The sequence below is a fragment of the Macaca thibetana genome, chromosome 9 (assembly GCF_024542745.1).
Source record: "Macaca thibetana thibetana isolate TM-01 chromosome 9, ASM2454274v1, whole genome shotgun sequence".
Taxonomy (NCBI): Eukaryota; Metazoa; Chordata; class Mammalia; order Primates; family Cercopithecidae; genus Macaca; species Macaca thibetana.
Window position 1 is genome coordinate 66,858,561 of NC_065586.1, and position 20,364 is coordinate 66,878,924.

The 20,364-nt window shown below is 38.9% G+C and overlaps 1 protein-coding gene across 8 annotated transcripts in view; it reads left to right on the forward strand.

Moving 5' to 3' along the window:
* The window catches only part of CTNNA3 (catenin alpha 3), a 1,858,220-nt gene that overhangs the window by 995,829 nt on the left and 842,027 nt on the right, over positions 1-20,364 (forward strand). The gene's annotated exons all lie outside the window — the stretch shown is intronic.

Genomic DNA, 20,364 nt, shown 5'->3' on the forward strand with positions numbered 1-20,364 from the left:
TTTGTTAAATATTTTGAACATCACTAGCCCCACCTCATATTACTATTTAACTACTTCATACACAATATCCGCCTATACTCGCATGGAAAATATTCTATTGATTACAGTATCTAGAACCCACAAGAATCAATATCTTCTGTTCTTCCACAAGTTATTATATATAAAAAAAGATCTTGGTCAAATGGAGTATATGTGTACATTGATTTAGCAGGAGTAACAGTAATTTCATGAATTTGGTAAATTTTCATGAACTTAGATGTCATTAATCTATGCATCTTGGCTTTCATTTATTTTGATAAGAACAAAGGTGGCCAGGGGCAGTGACTCACACCTGTAATCCTAGCATTTTGGGAGGCCGAAGCGGGTGGATTATCTGAGGTCAGGAGTTTGAGACCAGCCTGGCCAAAATGGTGAAACCCTGTCTCTACCAAAAATACGAAAATGATCTGGGCATGGTGATGCATGCCTGTAATCCAAGCTACTCGGGAGGCTGGGGCAGGAGAAGCACTTGAACCCAGGAGGCAGAGGTTGTGGTGAGCCGAGATTGCACCACTGCACTCCAGCCTGAGCTCTAGCTCTAGCTAGAGAGACTTAGCGACTTAAAAAACAGCAACCAAAAAAAAAAAAAAAAAAAAAAAAAAGTTTAGTAAGCAGATAAGTAGAGCAAAAATATGTTTTATTTATGAAATCGTAGGAGAAAAAATATTTTTTTCATGTACTTGTAACACTTGTAACAATGCCCTTGTTATTAACAAAAGATCTTACTAAATTAAAACTGTGCTTATTAGACACGATCCTTCCTATTTAATGAAGTGACTTTAAAAATCCATCAAGTACCTATCTCCCAATCTGCAATTATTCTGGATCCCCAAATGCCATGTTGGTGGTTGATGCCACCAAATTGACTGGCACCCCCTTGGACCAGATGCAAGAAAGTCAAGTTTCATTTTATAATGTATATGAGTGAGTGTGAAAGGGTCCTGAGTAAACTATTTGAGCCTGTTCCTTCAGTGCATGCCAGTATGGTTCTTCAATGCAGTACTTGGATTTCTCTGTTCTTTTTTTTTTAACCTATAATGTTCTTGCTGCATAATGTTAAATCTGTATTTTATGTCCCATGATTTCTAGCTAGTTCATTTAGCTCTGTTTCCCTGAGGTTGATGGAAGGAGGAGTTAATATCCTCAGCTTTCTAACGGCAGACATTGAAAAAGATCACGCTTGTCTCGAATGTTACTGGCTCTCTGAGCCACACTGCAAGAAATATTACAGGCAACCGATAGTTTCATTTTCAATTTAGACACCCATTATTTGATGTTTACAGGCCATTCCTAATTCTGAGTCCAGAATTTATGGTTTGTTCTGGCGATTATCATCACAGCAATCTCCTGCAACTGGGCTGTGCTTTATCGGGAGCTTTGTGCTGCTTTATCAGTCCTCCCTGGCGCCTGGAACTGATATATAGCACCCTGTCCAAATCACCCTGCTCAGAGAGGCTTAGTTTATGGCTCTCCAGATGCCCATCTTTTCTGATGGGTATGTCAGTTTGCACCCACTCAGTTATGGGGAACGTTGACCCTTGGGAAGGAGGGTGGTGGTCATTAAACAAATAAAAGTCTAACACTTAAGGTTCTGAACCCCTCTGAATCAAACTAGATGATATCATTGATTAAGTTAAATTTGCTGAGTTTTGTTCGGTGCTAATTAATAATGAAACATAGATGTTTTCTAGTTTGACTTGTAAACCTAAGATGAAGAACAGCGTATATATTTATTGAGAACACAGTAAAATAGTGGTAGTAACTGCTTTGGATACATAAGTGCATTTCAAATGGTTGTTTTATAGATTCTTTTTGCACAGACAGTATTTAGTTTTGTCTCTCAGATACCTGGGTGTTCTCCAGGCTCTGTTCGATAGCATTAATTAAAGCTTATTGAATGACTTTAGAAATCTCTGCACATTGATTGTAGGAGAATCACTCACTAAATCTGCATTTTTGCAAGGATGTCATGAAACATGTATCTATTATATGCCCTGTAACCAGAATGATACTTCATTTTAAATCTTGTTGGTTGAAATGAAAACAAGAATATAGTTTGCTACCAATTTCTTCCTACTTTTGTGCTTTAGTTGTGGCTTGTCATTTGCCCCTCCTCCCCTTCGAACTACAGGAACTAGAACTAACAAAACTAGACAAGGGGATAGGTCTTGGTCATAAAAGGGCTTGCTACTCCTTTCTCCCTACATTAAAGATAACTTACTTAGCACTTCCTGGAGAGGAGGGAGAGACAGAGGCAGAAGGAGAAACAGAAAAGTCCAATAGAGATAAGGCTGTGAATAAGTCATCCCCAACTTCTGTTCAACCTCACCCCCTAAGTAAGTTGTCCTACCCAGACAGACCAACGAACCAGGGAGTATTCCTCTAATATTTTCTCTTAGGAAGTAAAATAAAAATGCTCTTCCTTGTAGGGAAATACCACCAGGAGGCAACGAACACCACCAATAGTAACATTTAGTACATAGTGATCAGATCTGAACGAGACATCAACATGTCTGTTTCTACAAGTCATCTTACAGAAGAGGAAACTGAGACCCATAAAAACTGTGATTTGCTTGAGTTAGAAACTGTGTGATTTGCTTGAGTTCACACATCTCGTACGTGGAGAAGTTAGGAATAGGAATTGCCTCTCCTCTGACTCACTAAGTAGAGATTTTTATTTTTTCTCCACATCAGTATTTTGCAGGAAAAAAGGAACTTAGAAAGATGTACTTGGAATTAGTCTTAGGAATATCACTTTGAATAGAGAAGGATTTTCTTTGAAGTTGCATTGTGAATTTTAAATTTGCATCATCCTGTGATCTGGGCTCTGAGTGAGTCTGAGACAGCGCTGTAGAGTTGGACTTTGCCCTTAGGTCGTCCTCCTTTTCATGCCCTTCTTTCCACTTAACTGACTTGAACACCACTCTCAGGCCTGCCCTCTGAGAATGGTCAATATTCTACATATTTCTTAACAAACTCTCTTCTTTCTACTGTTTTTTCCCCCAATAATGCATATTTAATATGTGGTATGTTTCCAAAGTAGCTTTTGGAATTTAAAACTAAAATAACTAAGATGTTTAAAAAAATAGTTAAAATGAAGCTATTATATTTTTGTTTCTTGTCCCATTGATTTTATACAGTTGGGTAAAGTATTCCCTTCATCCTGGCTGAATATTCAATCAATGCCCAAACTTTTCTAGATCTTCAGTCTTTTGTGCCAATCCCTCTCTTCTAATCAATAACTAGAATATAACTGTCAAAACTTACACCTTGATTTAAACTGGGCTGATTTTCCACAACTTAGACCTATTGTAGGTAGGAAACCAGCAGTTTAAAGAGAACTTAATTGCTTTTTCATTATTTTTCTCCCCTTTTCTGGGGTAGAAGCAAGAGGAGGAAGGAGAGGTAAAGGGAACATGAAAGTTATTTCTAGCTCTCAGGATGCTGAAGGCTGACTTTTCCCATAAACTTGCTATATCAGTTAGGGTCCCAGCAAGAGAAAAACAAACAAAACAAAACAAAACAAAACAGAAAACAGTGCCCCAAGCTGGTAATTTGAGGAGAGTGTATTGAAGGGCCTATTTTTACAGGTATGAACAAGGCTTTAGGGACTTAATAAGGCATAGAGCAGGACCCTAGGCCTGCAACTACAGGGAGCTCTGCCCGCTCCCAGGCCTGTAGGATCAAGGGGCGGCAGTGGGTAATAGAACAAGACAGGGTGGCTGTAGGAAGAAGGCTTCTGCCAGGAGTTGTGGTCTTCAGTAGACAGACACAGTCAACTTACAGCAACTACCTGGAATGGCAACCACAAAATAAATCTTTCAGCCCTACTCTCCTCCTCCCTGCCTATCCCTTGCTTTGCACAAACCCATCCGAAAACATGGAACAATCTTTGTGATATCTGGGGTTTGGGAGCAGAGAGTTGGTGAAAAAAGGTGGTGAGTGGATCCAAAAGGGCAAATGAAAAAAATCTGGTACAGGTAAAGTATTAACCAGGATTCTCCAGAGAAACAGAACCAATAGGATACATATATACGTATATATAAGAGAAGATTTATTATGGGAATTGGCTTATGTGATTATAAAGGCAAGGAAGTATCATGATCCACTGTGTGTAAGCTGGAAAACTCAGGAAGCCAATGGTATAATTCAGTCCCCATCTGAGGGCCTGAGAACGAGGGGAGCCAATGGTGTAACTCCCAGTCCAAGGCCAAAGGCTTAAGACAAGGTTGCGGGGTGAGGGAGGGTGCTGGCATAAGTCCTGATGTCTGAAAGCCTGAGAACCAGGGGAGCTCTGAGGGCAGGAGAAGATGCATGTCACAGCTGGAGAGAGGAAAATTATCCTTCCTCTGCCTTTTTTTTGTTTTTGTTTTCTTCTTTTTGTTCTATCCAGGCCCTCAACAGATTAGATGATGCCTGTTCACCTTGGTGGGGGCACTTTATTCTTTACTGGATCTACTTATCCAGATGCAAATTTATTCTGAAAACACCTTCACAGACATACCGAGAAATAATGTTTTACCAGTTATTTAGGTATCTTTTGACCTAGTCAAGTTGACATCACAGGTGATTTTGAGGGTTCCCTGGAGGCCTGCATCTGACCTGCAATTCACTTAATGTGAGTGATATCTTCTTCTGCAGCTGACTGCTTATTTATGAAATCTGGGTATTTCTGTAACTCCTTGTAGCTTCTCTCTATTTGCTTATCTAGGCAATAGTCTTGGACAAAACAAACAAATGAACTAGCTAACAACAACAAAAAATAAAAATAAAAAAGATAACCCCAGACACTGACTGCTTATTTGTGAAATCCAGATGTTTCTATAACTCCTTGTAGCTTTTCTCTATTTACTGATCTAGGCAGTAGCCTTGGACAAAACACACAAACAAATGACAACAACAACAACAACAAAAAAAAAAACAAGATGACCCCAGACCAGCTCTCTTTAGCATAAGGCCCATATCTGGACCATGAAAAATACTCAAATACTGGAATTCATTCACCTCTTTTTCTGGTTATTCATCAGCAAGTAGCCAATCTCCTTTCACTAGTTAGATTTCTTGGGAGAGCGTTCACAAGTGCCCTCTGAATCTCAGCTGCCAGGGACTTTGCTTTTAAATGTTCCATTGAAATGCTTTTAAATGTTCCATTGAAATCTCTCTTACTGGATATGGAGTGGGAAAGTAGGGAGGAGAATGGGAATTCCAGATTCTTTATATAAATCCTCTCCAATAAACCTTCCCTGATCTCTGCACATTTTGACCTTTATACCTTTTTTATGGATGTGAGGTTTTATTCAGAGCCAAGTAGTGGTTTTTGATTATTTCTTTTGAAAATCATTATCTTGGTCTGGCACATAAATGAGGAATGCCCTATATGTATCATGGTTCTTTGGTTAAAGCTAAAGTTTTTTTAATGAAATAAAGAGGAATGGAAATTTTCAAATATTAGATGGAGATTTTCAAATATCAGATAGAATCTGACATTGGAAGAAAAAAGGGAGAGACTATCTGAGTAGAAGCCACTGGTGTCTCCCAAGTAATACCATATAGATGTCTATTTCTTCTGAAAGTATGTAAGTTAGATCCTGTTTATGAGATTTTTAAAAATCTAAGATGTCTGCACAAATCAAGTTTTATAACAAATAATATTTTCAATAGGCTAAGAGGACTTGCTATAAAAGAATATATTTATGCATCCTATTGTAAAGAAAATTATTACCTACTAATTTATCTTGAAGGAAAAATTTTTTATGCTAAGTTTCCTTGAAGTGGAGGCTTTAACTTTCTTGCATGCTTTAGAATATGAAACTTTTCACTTTATGAACCTTGAAAGTGCTAATTGAGGAAAGAAATGATAGTAAATATTTATGTTAATCAGCAAAGAATACATCCATTGTATTCTTATTTTATGGTGTTAAAAATAAACATGTCTGCAAGACACAGATTACAGTTCACAGTGAAAGTGAAAACAATAACTGGAATCATGAAAGTCTATCTGTTCTAAGTTTCATAGACTCTCCATAGCCATGTGTAAAGGCTATGAAAATACTTTGACAGTCTATTATTCAAGCTCCATAAAGCCCACTGTTGGCTCAAGTTTGACATACTGAGTATTATTAAACTATGAAAACCTGGCTTGGGAAACAGAGTAGGAATTAGACTTAAGAAACTGGAGGAATGGCAAACAATAAAATTTTTACAAGATCAGTAGTTTTCTGATTCTCTATCTCCAAAAACATGGTGGAGACAGAAAAATTGCCAGAAAACAGTGATTCTATTTAAAAGAGGGAAAATAATTTATTTGGTCTATGTGTATAATGCTGTATCATTGCTTATTAGACTCTGGTAGTGGTTTTGAATATTGTAGACAAAGTCTTTGCCATATGAGCTCACAGGAGCTCACAGTATAATCGACAGCATAAAATATTGCATTTCTCCACTTTTGTACAGACATTTTTATATTAGCATCACAGCTGCTTTCTTCAGGGGTAGGCACTTTTCTAAAACTGGCTACTGGGTCAGGCATCACAAAACCAAACGGATTTCTAGAATGAGCCAGATCTTACTCCAGATCCTCTGAAGGTGACTCAGTAAAAAGTTTTGGAATTAAAATATCAATAAAGACATAATGTGCAATTTAATCATTAATTGATATGGGAGGATTTATGAACTCCAGCCTAGATATCTCTATTTCAGATATATGATTGACTCTTCATGGAAACACCTTTAAAAGAGAAAGTCATAGTTTATCTTGATCCCTGTGAGTAACATCTCCAGAAAAATGATTTGATTTTCTTTTTGTAGTGCAAACCCATGAATGTTTATTTCATGTTTGGTGAATACTGCTTAAATTTCTGTATTCTGGCATGATCATCTCTGGTCTGAGAACACAGGCAACAAGCTGGAGTGTAGTGTTCTCAGTACTTAGTTCTCGGTACTTATTTCTTAGTACTTAGTTACTAGACTAGATACCAACGGAGAACTCTAATGCCACACACTATTAGAGTTCAGAGGGACCCTAAAGATCATTTAGTACCACAGCCTCCTTTTATTCATGCTAAGGACATTTGAGACTAAGGACGAGAGAGGTGATTCATCCTAGTTAAGGTCAACCAGAGGGCTTATTTTAGAACCCCCATTTTCTGATTCACAGGTTAGATTTTATCCTCATACCAAGTTTATATTGTACTACTTATAGGTAATAACAACAACAGTCTTTGAATAAAAACACTGATTTAATAAAATATTTGATAACTAATAGGATGGATATTATTTTTGTTAAGAACACAAACACTGAATGTATTAATAATATAGCTTGAATGTTACTTATTAGTAGAAGTATGGTTAACCATTCTTCATTTATTCATTTTACCCACATCCATTAATTGAGTTTCAGGTATTGTAGTAGATACAAATTACAGATTTAAGAGGTGTCAGTGTAAAAGATGAGGCAGAGTATAAATAAAAGATAACACAAAGTCTCATGGATGTAGTGGAAATATATAAAGAGATTAATGAAAAAACAAATGAGATGATTTGTAATTTTAATTTTTATAGCGAAATTGAGGAGAGTCAGAAAAGGTGATATAGAGAATGAGACAATTGAGCTGAGTCTCAGATTATGAATTAAGAATTTTCCTGTTGAACAAGAAGAGATGGGGGCATTCCAGGACAAGGTTGGTGTTTGAAAAAGCATAGGGAAATCAACCAGTTGGTTTAGTTCAAGAAACCCAGGTGTGACATTGGTAACACCAATGATATGTCTAATAATAACTGCTGACATTTCTTGAGCCCTTACTATTTGCCAGATCTTATATATCCTTTATCCTTTTATTCCTTACGGTAACTTTGTAATGTAGTTTTTATATTATCTCTATTTTATAGGCAAAGAAACTAAGACTTTGAGGATTAAGTCACTTGTTCAAAGACATAAAACTGTCAGGAGCTAATTCGAGTACAATTTCAACTGGCTCCACAAACTTATAATCTGCTCATTATATTTTATAAATACTTTTATAAAGCTTGCATAATAGATATATTGAGTTTAAGTTACAGTGCCTTCAAGTTGTCATGGTATGGTGGCTTAAGTGTGAGATGGGACACAGCTCTACCTGACTCACAATTTACTGTGTGTCTTCCAGAGGCAGGACATTTAAATTTACTGAACTTCAGTGTCTTTACCTACAAACATGTGTAGAGTTATTGTGAACGACAGTTGAGACAGTACATGTAAAGTACTTATTATATGTGGTAGACATTTGACACAATGTTGTTTCCCCCTCACTGACTTCCAGACCTACCCTAGCAGACACCTACATGAGCATGGCATCTTACTTTCCCAAACAATACAAAAGTTCAAGACATTTGTAGTCTTCATCCTACTTCCTCTGTTAGCTAAATCATTCTATTCTTATATGGTTAATTTTTAAAAACCTCATTTCAAAACTCAGAGTTAATTTTTGGCTTATTTTAGTTGTATTTTCACATTATAGACCTTATTTCTGTAAGATCATTTAGCATGCCCCATCAGGTGTCTTCCTGACATGCCATTCAGTACAGTGGTATTCTAGAAGGAGATATTTCAATTGTCTTATGCTTGTCTGTTTGTGTGTCTTTCATGCCTGAAAAATGTAGACTAGAATCTGTGCCTGTGCTATGTGTTAAGCATAAACTATTTTTCAAGCAATTTCTTTAGAGAAGAATTAAGTTTAAGGGTGTCGTATTTCATCTTTACCATGAAATAAAGATTTCCCGTTAAAAGGAAAATGCATCATTTTAAAAGGTTGAATAAAATGGCACACATTTACAAAACAAAAATAAAACATAACAGCAACAACAACAAAAAACAAAAAACATTTTCCTGCTGTTTGAATTCCACACAGGGCTCCTCTGCACTGATTTTCATTTGACTATGAATTAGATAAATTTTTATTTGCTTTAAACCTCATCTCTTAGTGTTTGAGGCTTCATAGTTTATAGGGTGAGCATCATGGCCTCCCTATTTCAAACGTCTCCTTTTATTTTCAGTTTTGTATTATACACACATGTTTTGACATATTTTCAATGGCTGTTTATGCAAGAAATTGTGCAATAAAAGTAACATATTATTCTGTAATTCTTCCTTTTAGAGAACATGGCCCTTTCATAGAATTTTAAAGTTAGAAAGGAATATAGAAACAATTTGGGGCAAACATTCATTTTATGGGTTTGGAAATTAAGGCCCAGAAACGTAATGGGATCTGCCAAAATCTTATCCAGTCTTCCATTTCTCTATTTATTTAACAAATAACTGTTGAGCCCCTACTATGTGCAAAGCACTGTGCTAGATGCTCTGAGGGACAAAACATATGTAAGAGGTTTTTATATTTCAAGGATCATACCGACTAGTGAGAAAGACACATGCAGGTAAGTAATTAAGCATAGGACAAATAGTAATGAAATGAGCTCTTTATGAGCCCTTCAGCGGTTCCCAGACTGCAATCATCATCCTCATGTTGACCTGGCTTTCTCCTTGAAATGACCACTTCAGTTGACAGCTCCATCACCTAGCCAGTTGTCACTGCTGGAAACCAGGACATCAGCCTAGGTTGTTCTGTTTCCTTCACCTGTCAGCATCTGCCAGTCATCCTCCTGCCCAGTTTACTCACACAGAGTCCTTAAGTCTGTTGTTTTTCTTTATCCTGACTGCCATTGCATTGGTTTCAACACTGTTCATCTTTCTGTGGACTATTACTGTGACCATTTAACGCTTCTATTTCTGTTTGTCATCTCCTCAAATCCATTGTGCAGACTCCAACCAGTTTGATATAATGGACTGATTATATCATTCATTTCCTTAACTTCTATGACTTCCAGTTGTCTATAGGGTTAACCTCATTTCTTAGCATAGCAAAGACCTCCAGGATCGGGCCTCCCCTAACACTTTTACTAATAACCAAATAATCTTCAAGGACCTTTACCTTTGCTCAGGCTATACTGGTCCCTGATAAGCTTTTTCTCTTCTCTTCACCTGGCTGACTTTTATATATCCTTTAATACTGAATTGTTACCTACTCAAGAATCCTTCCTTCATCATTAATGAGAGTGCTGCTCTCATCAGTCCATGTGTTGCCCTAGGTACCTCTATAAACTACTGTGTTTATGTCTGTCACTAGATTTGTGCACCTGAAAGGCAGAGACTAGATCTAATGTATTAATTACTACTAGTTCTTAGTATGGTGTCCGGCATATAGTAGATAATAAAGATTTGTTGACTATGTTGAACTATTTAGTAAACCAAGTGTTATAAAAGAAGTATAAGAACTATAAGAAAGTATCATGGAAGAGAGTCATTAATTGCAAATGAGAAGATCAACAAAGGCTCTATGTAAAATTTAGTAATTGAGTTGCACCTTGAAAAAGTCCATAACCAGGCTAGGTGCAGTGGCTCATGTCTGTAATCCCAGCACTTTGGGAGGCCAAGGCGGGCAAATCACCTAAGGTCAGGAGTTCAAGACCAGCCTGGCCAACATGGTGAAACTCTGTCTCTACTAAAAGAACAAAAAAAGAAGCCAGGCAAGGTGGTGTGCACTTGTAATCACAGCTATTCAGGAGGCTAAGGCAGGAGAATCACTTGAACCCAGGAGGTGTAGGTTGCAGTGAGCCAAGATGGCACCACTTCACTCCAGCCTGGGCAACAGAGCAAGACTCTGTCTCAAAAAAAAAAAGAAAGAAAAAAGAAAGAGTTTCATAACAAGAAAAGTAGGAGACAAGAAACGAAAAGAGAAGTATTTATACAAGCAGAGTTCTTGAGTTGTAATCATATTGCAGAGAATACAAAAGACCTGTTAAGGTGTCTTATTAGTGGTTGATAAGCAAATATGGAAGTAGATTATATAAGGCTTTCAACACAATGATCAAGACTTTGTTCTTAATTTCATCAGTAGGGATAGAGTGAAGGGTTTTAGAGCAAAGGAGGGATATAATTAGACCTTATGTTTCTCCACTAGGGAGTAAGCACCTTGAAGGTTGGGATTTTTTGATTGTCTATTACTTATTTACTATTTTATTATTTATTTATTTATTTATTTATTTTTCAGATAGAGTATTGCTCTGTTACCCAGACTGGAGTGCAGTAGCGTGATCTCGGCTCACTGCAACTTCTGCCTCCTGGGTTCAAACAATTCTCTTGCCTCAGCCTCCCAAGTAGTTGGGATTACAGGTGTGCACCACCATGCCCCGCTAATTTTTGTATTTTTAGTAGAGATGGGGTTTCACCATGTTGGCCAGGCTTTTCGTGAACTCCTGACCTCAGGTGATCCACCTGCCTTGGCCTCCCAAAGTGCTGGGATTACAGGCATGAGCCATCGCTCTCAGCCCAGAATTGTTATTATTTTTTTAATAAAGTCTTTCTTGGCAGTTTTTTTTAAATTATTTTTTATTATTATTATACTTTAAGTTCTAGGGTACATGTACATAACGAGCAGGTTTGTTACATATGTATACTTGTGCCATGTTGCTGTGCTGCACCCATCAACTCGTCAGCACCCATCAACTCGTCATTTACATCAGGTATAACTCCCAATGCAATCCCTCCCCCCTCCCTCCTCCCCATGATAGGCCCTGGTGTGTGATGTTCCCCTTCCCGAGTCCAAGTGATCTCATTGTTCAGTTCCCACCTATGAGTGAGAACATGCGGTGTTTGCTTTTCGGTTCTTGTGATAGTTTGCTAAGAGTGATGGTTTCCAGCTGCATCCATGTCCCTACAAAGGACACAAACTCATCCTTTTTGATGGTAGCATAGTATTCCATGGTGTATATGTGCCACATTTTCTTAATCCAGTCTGTCACTGATGGACATTTGGGTTGATTCCAAGTCTTTGCTATTGTGAACAGTGCCGCAATAAACATACGTGTGCATGTGTCTTTATAGCAGCATGATTTATAATCCTTTGGGTATATCCCCAGTAATGGGATGGCTGGGTCATATGGTACATCTAGCTCTAGATCCTTGAGGAATCGCCATACTATTTTCCATAATGGTTGAACTAGTTTACAATCCCACCAACAGTGTAAAAGTGTTCCTATTTCTCCACATCCTCTCCAGCACCTGTTGTTTCCGACATTTTAATGATCGCCATTCTAACTGGTGTGAGCTGGTATCTCATTGTGGTTTTGATTTGCATTTCTCTGATGGCCAGTGATGATGAGCATTTTTTCATGTGTCTGTTGGCTGTATGAATGTCTTCTTTTGAGAAATGTCTGTTCATATCCTTTGCCCACTTTTTGATGGGGTTGTTTGTTTTTTTCTTGTAAATTTGTTGGAGTTCTTTGTAGGTTCTGGATATTAGCCCTTTGTCAGATGAGTAGATTGCAAAAATTTTCTCCCATTCTGTAGGTTGCCTGTTCACTCTGATGGTAGTTTCTTTTGCTGTGCAGAAGCTCATTAGTTTAATGAGATCCCATTTGTCAATTTTGGCTTTTGCTGCCGTTGCTTTTGGTGTTTTAGACATGAAGTCTTTGCCCATGCCTATGTCCTGAATGGTACTACCTAGGTTTTCCTCTAGGGTTTTTATGGTATTAGGTCTAACATTTAAGTCTCTAATCCATCTTGAATTAATTTTCATATAAGGAGTAAGGAAAGGATCCAGTTTCAGCTTTCTACTTATGGCTAGCCAATTTTCCCAGCACCATTTATTAAATAGGGAATCCTTTCCCCATTTCTTGTTTTTGTCAGGTTTGTCAAAGATCAGATGGCTGTAGATGTGTGGTATTATTTCTGAGGACTCTGTTCTGTTCCATTGGTCTATATCTCTGTTTTGGTACCAGTACCATGCTGTTTTGGTTACTGTAGCCTTGTAGTATAGTTTGAAGTCAGGTAGCGTGATGCCTCCAGCTTTGTTCTTTTGACTTAGGATTGTCTTGGAGATGCGGGCTCTTTTTTGGTTCCATATGAACTTTAAAGCAGTTTTTTCCAATTCTGTGAAGAAACTCATTGGTAGCTTGATGGGGATGGCATTGAATCTATAAATTACCTTGGGCAGTATGGCCATTTTCACGATATTGATTCTTCCTATCCGTGAGCATCATATGTTCTTCCATTTGTTTGTGTCCTCTTTTGTTTCACTGAGCAGTGGTTTGTAGTTCTCCTTGAAGAGGTCCTTTACATCCCTTGTAAGTTGGATTCCTAGGTATTTTATTCTCTTTGAAGCAATTGTGAATGGAAGTTCATTCATGATTTGGCTTTCTGTTTGTCTGTTACTGGTGTATATGAATGCTTGTGATTTTTGCACATTAATTTTGTATCGTGAGACTTTGCTGAAGGTGCTTATCAGCTTAATGAGATTTTGGGCTGAGACAAGGGGATTTTCTAAATATACAATCATGTCATCTGCAAAGAGGGACAATTTGACTTCTTCTTTTCCTAACTGAATACCCTTGATTTCTTTCTCTTGCCTGATTGCCCTAGCCAGAACTTCCAACACTATGTTGAATAGGAGTGGTGAGAGAGGGCATCCCTGTCTTGTGCCAGTTTTCAAAGGGAATTTTTCCAGTTTTTGCCCATTCAGTATGATATTGGCTGTGGGTTTGTCATAAATAGCTCTTATTATTTTGAGGTATGTTCCATCAATACCGAATTTATTGAGCGTTTTTAGCATGAAGGGCTGTTGAATTTTGTCAAAAGCCTTTTCTGCATCTATTGAGATAATCATGTGGTTCTTGTCTTTGGTTCTATTTATATGCTGGATTATGTTTATTGATTTGCGAATGTTGAACCAGCCTTGCATCCCAGGGATGAAGCCCACTTGATCATGGTGGATAAGCTTTTTGATGTGCTGCTGAATCCAGTTTGCCAGTATTTTATTGAGGATTTTTGCATCGATGTTCATCAGGGATATTGGTCTAAAATTCTCTTTTTTTGTTGTGTCTCTGCCAGGCTTTGGTATCAGGATGATGTTGGCCTCATAAAATGAGTTAGGGAGGATTCCCTCTTTTTCTATTGATTGGAATAGTTTCAGAAGGAATGGTACCAGCTCCTCCTTGTACCTCTGGTAGAATTCAGCTGTGAATCCATCTGGCCCTGGACTTTTTTTCGTCGGTAGGCTATTAATTATTGCCTCAATTTCAGAGCCTGCTATTGGTCTATTCAGGGATTCAACTTCTTCCTGGTTTAGTCTTGGAAGAGTGTACGTGTCCAGGAAATTATCCATTTCTTCTAGATTTTCTAGTTTATTTGCATAGAGGTGTTTATAGTATTCTCTGATGGTAGTTTGTATTTCCGTGGGGTCGGTGGTGATATTCCCTTTATCATTTTTTATTGCGTCTATTTGATTCTTCTCTCTTTTCTTCTTTATTAGTCTTGCTAGCGGTCTGTCAATTTTGTTGATCTTTTCAAAAAACCAACTCCTGGATTCATTGATTTTTTGGAGGGTTTTTTGTGTCTCTATCTCCTGCAGTTCTGCTGTGATCTTAGTTATTTCTTGCCTTCTGCTAGCTTTTGAATGCGTTTGCTCTTACTCCTCTAGTTATTTTAATTGTGATGTTAGAGTGTCAATTTTAGATCTTTCCTGCTCTCTCTTGTGGGCATTTAGTGCTATAAATTTCCCTCTACACACTGCTTTAAATGTGTCCCAGAGATTCTGGTATGTTGTATCTTTGTTCTCATTGGTTTGAAAGAACATCTTTATTTCTGCCTTCATTTCGTTATGTACCCAGTAGTCATTCAGGAGCAGGTTGTTCAGTTTCCATGTAGTTGAGCGATTTTGATTGAGTTTCTTAGTCCTGAGTTCTAGTTTGATTGCACTGTGGTCTGAGAGACAGTTTGTTACATTTTCTATTCTTGTACATTTGCTGAGGAGTGCTTTACCTCCCATTATGTGGTCAATTTTGGAATAAGTCCGATGTGGTGCTGAGAAGAATGTATATTCTGTTGATTTGGGGTGGAGAGTTCTATAGATGTCTATTAGGTCTGCTTGCTGCAGAGATGAGTTCAATTCCTGGATATCCTTGTTAACTTTCTGTCTCGTTGATCTGTCTAATGTTGACAGTGGAGTGTTGAAGTCTCCCATTATTATTGTATGGGAGACATTATTATATGTATGTAAGTCTCTTTGTAAGTCTCTAAGGACTTGTTTTATGAATCTGGGTGCTCCTGTATTGGGTGCATATATATTTAGCATAGTTAGCTCTTCCTGTTGAATTGATCCCTTTACCATTATGTAATGGCCTTCTTTGTCTCTTTTGATCTTTGATGGTTTAAAGTCTGTTTTATCAGAGACTAGTATTGCAACCCCTGCTTTTTTTTGTTCTCCATTTGCTTGGTAAATCTTCCTCCATCCCTTTATTTTGAGCCTATGTATGTCGCTGCGTGTGAGATGGGTCTCCTAAATACAGCAGACTGATGGGTCTTGACTCTTTATCCAGTTTGCCAGTCTGTGTCTTTTAATTGGAACATTTAGTCCATTTACATTTAAGGTTAATATTGTTATATGTGAACTTGATCCTGCCATTATGATATTAACTGGTTATTTTGCTCGTTAGTTGATGCAGTTTCTTCCTAGCCTAAATGGTCTTTACATTTTGGCATGTTTTTGCAATGGCTGGAACCGGTTGTTCCTTTCCATGTTTAGTGCTTCCTTCAGGGTCTCTTGTAAGGCAGGCCTAGTGGTGACAAAATCTCTAAGCATTTGCTTATCTGTAAAGGATTTTATTTCACCTTCACTTATGAAACTTAGTTTGGCTGGATATGAAATTCTGGGTTTAAAATTCTTTTCTTTAAGAATGTTGAATATTGGCCCCCACTCTCTTCTGGCTTGTAGAGTTTCTGCCGAGAGATCTGCTGTTAGTCTGATGGGCTTCCCTTTGTGGGTAACCTGACCTTTCTCTCTGGCTGCCCTTAAGATTTTTTCCTTCATTTCAACTTTGGTGAATCTGGCAATTATGTGTCTTGGAGTTGCTCTTCTTGAGGAGTATCTTTGTGGCGTTCTCTGTATTTCCTGGATTTGAATGTTGGCCTGCCCTACTAGGTTGGGGAAGTTCTCCTGGATGATATCCTGAAGAGTGTTTTCCAACTTGGTTCCATTTTCCCCCTCACTTTCAGGCACCCCAATCAGACGTAGATTTGGTCTTTTTACATAATCCCATACTTCTTGCAGGCTTTGTTCATTTCTTTTTCTTCTTTTTTCTTTTGGTTTCTCTTCTCGCTTCATTTCATTCATTTGATCCTCAATCGCTGATACTGTTTCTTCCAGTTGATTGAGTCGGTTACTGAAGCTTGTGCATTTGTCACGTATTTCTCGTGTCATGGTTTTCATCTCTTTCATTTCGTTTATGACCTTCTCTGCGTTAATTACTCTAGCCATCAATTCTTCCACTTTTTTTTCAAGATTTTTAGTTTCTTTGTGCTGGGTAAGTAATTCCTCCTTTAGCTCTGAGAAGTTTGATAGACTGAAGCCTTCTTCTCTCATCTCGTCAAAGTCATTCTCCGTCAAGCTTTGATCCGTTGCTGGCGATGAGCTGCGCTCCTTTGCCGGGGGAGATGCGGTCTTATTTTTTGAATTTCCAGCTTTTCTGCCCTGCTTTTTCCCCATCTTTGTGGTTTTATCTGCCTCTGGTCTTTGATGATGATGGTGACGTACTGATGGGGTTTTGGTGTAGGTGTCCTTCCTGTTTGATAGTTTTCTTTCTAACAGTCAGGACCCTCACGCTGTAGGTCTGTTGGAGATTGCTTGAGGTCCACTCCAGACCCTGTTTGCCTGGGTGTCAGCAGCAGAGGCTGCAGAAGATAGAATATCGCTGTACAGTGAGTGTACCTGTCTGATTCTTGCTTTGGAAGCTTCCTCTCAGGGGTGTACTCCACCCTGTGAGGTGTGGGGTGTCAGACTGCCCCTAGTGGGGGATGTCTCCCAGTTAGGCTACTCAGGGGTCAGGGACCCACTTGAGCAGGGAGTCTGTCCCTTCTCAGATCTCAACCTCCGTGTTGGGAGATCCACTGCTCTCTTCAAAGCTGTCAGACAGAGTCGTTTGCATCTGCAGAGGTTTCTGCTGCTTTTGTTGTTGTTTACTGTGCCCCGTCCCCAGAGGTGGAGTCTACAGAGACAGGCAGGTTTCCTTGAGCTGCTGTGAGCTCCACCCAGTTCGAGCTTTCCAACGGCTTTGTTTACCTACTTAAGCCTCAGCAATGGCGGGTGCCCCTCCCCCAGCCTTGCTGCTGCCTTGCCGCGAGATCACAGACTGCTGTGCTAGCAATCAGGGAGGCTCCGTGGGCGTGGGACCCTCCCGGCCAGGTGTGGGATATAATCTCCTGGTGTGCCTGTTTGCTTAAAGCGCAGTATTGGGGTGGGAGTTACCCGATTTTCCAGGTGTTGTGTGTCTCAGTTCCCCTGGCTAGGAAAAGGGATTCCCTTTCCCCTTGTGCTTCCCAGGTGAGGCAATGCCTCGCCCTGCTTCAGCTCTTGCTGGTCGGGCTGCAGCAGCTGACCAGCACTGATTGTCCGGCACTCCCTAGTGAGATTAACCCAGTACCTCAGTTGAAAATGCAGAAATCACAGGTCTTCTGTGTCGCTCGCGCTGGGAGTTGGAGACTGGAGCTGTTCCTATTTGGCCATCTTGCTCCACCCCTCAGGCTTCAGTCTTCACTAACATTTTATGTGCAAGAGGGGAGTTGCTATACTATCATTTGATATATCAACAAGCTGAGGACCTTATAATCTTCCCCAGTTTGCAGCTACAGTGGCCCTAACTTGTGGCCTAGAAGCCCTGCCATGTATACCCTGATCTCCACCTTGGGTCATGAAACCTCTGACAACAGCTTCTTTAATCTCGGCAGTTTGTTTACAGATGAAGAATGTGACCACTTTCCCCATTCAGTGCTGACCTGTGCCATGTTTTCTCAGTGTCTATCTGCCTGACACTCCACTGTAAGTGGTCCCTTTTCCATTAGCAGGGATTTGCTGACTTAATGATGGCTTCTGTCAAGGATTTCTGTAAGGAGCCGTCTCTTTTCTGAGCACTTGGGATATAGGCAGGTTCTGACTGTTATCTGCAGTTGTGTTTTAATATCCTGCCCTTTCCATCTCTTGCCTCAGAACACAGAATTCACCTTTAGTCCTAGCTCATTGCTTGATGATTTGTTAAGGCTTTGAAAAAAGAAGGAATGAGGGCCTTTAAGCAGGATGGGGCTATTTCTCCTTGCCTTATTTATTTTTATGCTATGCAAAAGGAATAAAGAAGCAAAAGTGGCTTGACTGAAGCCAAATAAATCTAGATAAATTGAGCAAGGATCCAATAAAAAGCCGGAGGTGAAAAAGAAGAAAGGTGATTGTGGTTGAGCATAGGGCATGGAGGGAGAAAAAAGCAAGAAGGGAGACCTTTAAACTTCCTTCATGGTAGGGACTGTTTATTATTACCTAGACAATGAAATGTCTTTGACCCAGTGAAACATTTTAAACTAGGGTTAAGCTCTGGTTAGAAATTAGGGAATAATTTTTATAGTCCTTCTTGAATCCCTTTGTGCTGTCACCTCCTGTCATCCTTTATTTAAAGTTTGGTATGCTTCTGCTGCTAGCTCTGAGAAGGCTGACATCTTTTAGTTGTTCTGATGAATCACACCACAGAAGCTAGCGGGTTTTTACAGCCAACACAACAGGAGTCTCCCATATTATTCTTGATACGGTGTGTGTGTGTGTGTGTGTATGTGTGTGTGTGTGTGTGTGTGTAGGAGGTCTCTTTGTCTGTCCCAGTTCTGCCTCCTTTTTATTATCTCTGCTTTCATGAAGTAGAAAGCGATACAGCCCAGAGCAAACACTGCATGAAACTACAGAATAAGGGCTGGGTTCTTTAGGTAAAATTAGAAACTGTCTGAGAGCTCATTGTGTATCTGTTTATGTCATTATCCTATATAGTCATGAGTTAACTCTCCATAATTCTCCACTGCTAGCATAGAGAATGCTGGGTAGGAGTTGTGAAGGTAGCCACAACTTTCATCTGTGTAATCACTGCCATTGCTCTGATATCCAGAATGTTATTAATGTTCATAGAAATAACCTAACCAAATCTCTCCTGTTTCCCTTTTCTTCCTTCTCTCTTCACTAGACACAGTTTCCATTGTGTACACATTCCACACTTTCTTTATAAGAAACTAAAACATGATAAAGCCTTAGTGGCCTTCTACTGTGTCTCCCTATAGGAAGCAGCTGGACATATATGGTGCCAGTTTTTGGCTGTCAAAGTGCATCAGATTTGATATTGAATTTAGCAGACCTGGGTCCATGAATGCCAGATATCTTGCAATGTATAGAATGATCTCAATATTTTTCACACGTTAAATATCAATAGCACTGCTGCTGGGAAAATATAGGTTGACCTGAGGTTGAGGTAGATACCAGCAACCTCAGCTCACAGAGAACGTTAGCTGTGCCTTGAGGGCTAAATGCTAAAATCTCCTCCAGGGTCCCTAGAATGACACCTTCCTGGAAAATAGTAGGCCTCTAATCAAACTATGTTGTGTTTTGAATTAAATTGTTCATTTATAAACTAGTCAACTCTATTCAATAAGTCCTATGTAAGTTACTATCAGGAATAGAAAAAATTTAAGATATATTTTGTAATATCAAAATTCTAACAGTATCATAAGGGTTATGCACATAAATAAAATGATTATATTGAAAAATGCTCAAAATTCTGTTGGAAAAAGGAAAAGTGAGAGTTTACTTTTGAGCAGGGTTGTTGGAAGAACTCCTTGTGGAAACCAGTGAGGAAGAGATAGGACTTCAGTAGGTGTTGTTTTAGAAGATGCTGTCTGAAATCAAAGGTACATTGCATGTAAGAACTGGGGAGAAGAGACAGAAAAGTATAGGAGTATTGCTACTGTAAAGGAGAATGTATAGCAGTACATACGTAAAAAAAATAGGTTAGGACAGAGTATAGAAAGTTTTTGAATTTCTTGTTACAGAGTCCACTGGAGAGTATGGGTTTACATATGAGTTTAGTCATTGGGGAAAGTGTTAGACATGCTGCCTCGTGGTTTATACTTGGCCTCAGTGTCGTTTTTCACTGGGTTCGTGCTGTAAACCCCTTCAGTTATCAGCTGCTTAAACTTGCCTTCCTGATTTTCAAGGTCTCCTCTCAAGAGCCCTTTTCAGTTTATTAATTTAAATAGCAGCAATTTTCCTAGAGGTGAATCACATAATGATTTTTTCCAATCTCTTTTATGTGAGATATCATGGCAAAAAGTATGATTAGATTTAATCCAGTTGTCTTGCACGAAAATAATATGTAGAAAATACCAACCAAGGTGACTCTCTATGTGCTTAATAGCCTAAAGATTTAGGTTAAGGATATAAC